We start from the raw sequence: 5,256 nt of genomic DNA, 5'->3' as shown, positions 1-5,256 counted from the left end.
TTCAAGATAGAGTTTTCTCTTATGCAAGAACACACACACACACACACACACACACACACACACACACATATATATATATATATATATATATATATATATATATATATATATATATATATATATATATATATATATATATATATATATATGTATAGAGAGAGAGAGAGAGAGAGAGAGAGAGAGAGAGATTCAAACAATTTGCAAGATGGATAAAACCAAGACCTTGTATTAGAAAAACTAGTTGATTTTTCAAGATAATGTTTAAGTTAAGCCCTAGATTTATGGATAGCCACAAGGTCTTCTTAGTGTGAGATATCAAGAATTAGAAAAATAATGCACGAGGTGCGGGTTTCAAGGTCAATCATCTGCTACCACTTGGTGATCTGTTTGGTTGGTCTATACCATTTTTACGTTCTTTTCAAAACCCTCTCCTTCCAAGTGAGAACTAATTATATATTATAGCATTCACCTCAAGACATAGATCAAGACTATTCTATTATTAGGGTGTTCCTTTTCTTATAAGAAAATGATGCACTACTCGATACTACGAATTCAATATATAATAATAAGTATAGTAAATTTTGTTTAAGTTGATAATGAAAGAGATTTGTGCTATGATTTTACACATTTTTATAGGTATACATATCAAGGAAACATGAAATCCTCAAAAGAAACCTAAGATTTAAACAAATTTTAAAAATACATGTGTATATAAGACATATACATCAAAGTCTCTTTCTCATATCGTGAGCATATAGAACCAATTGACCTTTTACAGAGTTTATTATATGGTTACTGTAGGGACAATAGGTAAAAGCCTCTTTCTCAAATGGTGAGCATATGGAACCAATGGAATTTTTGAAGAGCTTCCCATGCAGTGAGATATAAGTTACTATATAGCAAGTGTGAAAAGTCAAAATTGCTATATGGTTATTGCATTGGAGTTAGGATTTGCTACTTTCAATCAGCAACTTCACTTAGTTACTACATAGGAAATGCATGGCCATTTTAAAATTGCTAGTTTCATCTAGCTAATATGAATTTAATGTATAGCAAATTTATAGAAACTATTGTTTTGCTAGTTATATCTACCAATTCCACTACAAGCCTAGGCAATTACTAGTTCCATCTAGCATTAAAAGTATGATTTGCTACTTCTATGTAGGAAATAGCGTGAACATGATGAAACTTGCTATATGGTAACATGTCAAAAGTTCCTTGTGCGTACTGGGGCCGAAGTATTGATGTCCGCTAATTTGCATGCACACATCATTGGTGCACGCCAGATGCAAGTTGCCGTCCCATGCTCGTGCTTGGGCTGCATCCTGTGCATTTCCTGGCAAAGCCAAGGCCGAGGTGAGGCGGGGATAGAGGGCAGCAGAGCCGGATGCGAATTAGCCAGGGAGCTTGCAAGTAGATGTTCCGCCCTCAGGGGCTGAGAGCTCCAACATCGACTTAGTTCAAGAGGACACAATCCAAGAAGTGAGAATCGGTGAGAGCTCTTGAAATTTCCACAAGTCGCTTCCATAGATCTGTTGAGAACCTAATCATTGTGGCTTCACAGTACGGTATAGGACCCATCCTTGCTGAAGAGCTGGTCATTTGAACTGACCAGAGAACTCCCACGAGAGAGAGAGAGAGAGAGCTACTTGACGACTGGTTGTAGGAAGAGAGACAAAGTGGGTCTCATGGCTGCATGGTTTACGAAAGAGAGAGAGAGAGAGTTTAGGGAAGGGCAGTATCAAAGACAGAGAGAGAGAGAGAGAGAGAGAGAGAGAGAGAGAGAGAGAAAGACAGAGTAAAAAAGTCTGAGAGTGGTGGTTGAAGGAGCATGGCGTGGTAGCTAAATGAGGTGGGAGAGAGAGGCTGATTGCAGGCCATGCAACGGCGGCCGCAAAATTGGGAGGCCCATGCATTCTCTATCGCTAGCGGTTGGTTGCCATGCAAGCAGACCTTTATTTCAGTCGCATTGAGAACTGCCAACGACTCATCTCATCTAACTCTCACCCCCTCCTTTCCAACAGTCGCCATGCATGGGCTAGCGGTTGTTGGATGTAGTTGCATTCCAAAACGAAAAGAAGTTAGCACCGCTAGTTGGGAGTCAACACTATTGGCATGGGTAGAGGCTGATGGTCTGTGAATATCTCGTGCAGGGATGCACTACTCCATGCATGGTGTTGGAGACTGTGTACAGTGTTTGAAATCCGCATGGCGGGCTATGCTGTAAAAGCTCCCAAAAAGTTGCATTTTCTCTGCAATTTGGGATAGTTTACTAGGACGTTAAAATCCTCTTTTTCTTCTTCTTCTTCTACAAGACAACAACCCTGCATTACTGTCGTGCGCTACCACTCATGCTCTTTATTTATTTATTTATATGAACATAAATATTCTCTCTTGCTATTGTCGATCGCGGTATCACCTAAAGCCGTTGTGGTAACCTCCATCCGACGTGACACTGCATTTGCTGCTCAATGCGTCTACTGCTCCATCATGGTTGCTACGCTTGTAGGTGATTGAGTTTGCCGAACAATGGGCTTTAGCAGGACGATATACAGAGATGTAAAAATTCTCTAATTTTAAGTTTATATATATATATACATGGTCTCTTTGGGGTTGTTTGGCACATCAACAACGCTAACTAATCACATGTGGTAGGCCTCTTGGGATTGTGCTATTCAATTAGCTATATGTAGCTATGAATTGGCAGTCAAATATATATATAGATCAAACATATATATATTATTCACTCTCTGTAAGTAGTTTGAACTCTCTGTTATGCTATTTGATTAGCTATGAGTTGGCAATAAAATATATATATATATATCAAACATAAAATTTTAATGACAAATATAAGACATAGAATTAGAAAATAATTAGTAAAATAAGGAAGATAAATGATGCAGCACTTAGCTTTGATAAATGAAGTTCTCATATCCGTGATTGCCACAACTTCCAAGTGCGTAACCCCTGCTACAAACGGAGAACGCAGTGGCCCTGCAAAATATCCAGAACAACATGCTACAAGTAGTAAAACCATGAATTTGCATACCTCACGAATCGCATAACCATACTCGAGATTGTGTTCAGAGAGAAAGAGAGAGCACAGAAATAGAACCCCAAAGTGTGTTGAATGCACACATGAGATGATTATATATAGAGGGGACCTGGGTGCTATATATGTGTTCCATATATTGAGTAGCTTCACATACAAGCTCAACACCCCCGCTCAAACAAGGGTCCCTAACTGTGCATGAAAAAACCCTTGAAGGATCAAGGGAAAAACCCACAGCTCTATATACACCGAACGTTATATTATAAAAATTATTGAATGTATAAATGTTCAAGAGGAGCTACATCACTCTTTTTACAATGAATATATTCTGAGGAGCTACATCACTCCTTTTACAATGAATATTTTATGAGGAGTTACATCACTCCTGTCCTATCAGATACAATGATGAATACAAGTGTTCAATAATGAGGTGTAAAAGCTATCGATTAGCTCGTGATCAAAAGTGTCTTGGTGAATCTGCTGTGTAGCTTGTCATCAATATAGCATCACCAAACATGTCTTCATGTTGTCATCAATATGGCATCACCAAACAGATCTTCATGTTGTCATCAATATGGCATCACCAACCATATCTTCATAAATCTTTTATTGGCACCAAGTTTGTCTTCATGAAAAAAATTCTTTGATCAATCCTACATAGATCATAGACTCAAGAAACATAGTCATGAATTTTTTTAGCATTGTTAGTGAAATAATTATGTTCACAATGTCATAAGAGATGGTTCGCGATGCTACTCTTTTGACAACATATATATGCACGATAACATATGTGTACATAAAGTACGAACGTAAAAGTATAAGATGCGTGATTACGTGATGCACATGACATGTGTATATACTACATAAAATGACATTTATCAACTTAGTGGTATCAATGAATATCATTATAGTATTAACAAAACAACATCATTGTATCAATGAAAATGAATAAATAACCATGGTATCAATGAAAAGCATCATGTTATCACCGAGAATAATCATGGTATCACCGAGAATAACCATGGTATCAACGAAACAACATCATGGTATCACCGAGAATAATCATTGTATCAAAGAAACAACATCATGGTATCACCAAGAATAACCATGGTAGCAACGAAACAACATCGTGGTATCACCAGGAATAACCATGGTATCAAGGAAACAACATCATGGTATCACGCAGAATAACCATTGTATCATCGAGAATAATCATGTATCAACGAAACAACATCATGGTATCACCGGGAATAACCATGGTATCAAGGAAACAACATCATGGTATCACCCAGAATAACCATTGTATCAACGAAATATCATCATGGTATCAACGAAAATCACCATCACCAAAGTACTAACAAAACATCATCATGGTACCATCAAAATCACTATGGTATCAATGAGAGATTATCAATAAAATGATGTGAATTAACTATACCTCTAGAAGAATAATTATACCAGAATGAATGAACGAATATATCATATAACAACAGATCAGATACCATCAGTAGCTCGACGAAATTTGGACGATCATCAACAGCTCAATTGAATCGGAAAGACATATCCATGAACAGATTTATAGACATTTGATATATAGAAATATAAGTATCTAAGAACAAATCATCAGTAAATGTCCGAGAACATATTAGACAACTTTAAATAGTATAGACTTTTGAGAACATATATCTTTGTAACCGTCTTTTGCAACAAAGTTACGTTAGAAACAAATATATGATTGATGAAGTGAAAAATATAGCTGATAAATTTTTAATTAGGAGAAAAATCAAAAGCAAAATGTAAAACTTGCTTTTCAGACATATTTGTAGTCTGAGAACGATATCCCAAAATTAGTGCAGAATTTGAAAAAAGTTTCTTCTGCGAAGTTGTAAATCACATCAATTTTGGTGGCTCCAGCGGACCTTTTTTGCAAAATCGCTTTTAGCTAGGAGAAAAATACAAAACAAAAAGCAAAAGTTTCTTTTCAGACATGCTCGAAGTCCAAAAACGATAACTCAAAATCTATGCAGAATTTGAAAAACGTTTCTTCTGCAAAGTTGTAGACCACATCGATTTCGATGGCTCACGTGGGCTATTCTGCAAAATCGCTTTCAATTAGGAGGAAAATAAAAAACAAAACACAAAAGTTGCTTTTCAGACATGCTTGCAGTCCGAAAACAATAACTCAAAATCTGTACAGAATTTCA

The sequence above is a fragment of the Adiantum capillus-veneris genome, chromosome 28 (assembly GCF_014529385.1).
Source record: "Adiantum capillus-veneris isolate H3 chromosome 28, ASM1452938v2, whole genome shotgun sequence".
Lineage (NCBI taxonomy): Eukaryota > Viridiplantae > Streptophyta > Polypodiopsida > Polypodiales > Pteridaceae > Adiantum > Adiantum capillus-veneris.
The sequence above is the reverse complement of the archived record's forward strand: the minus strand, read 5'-3'. Positions refer to the sequence as shown.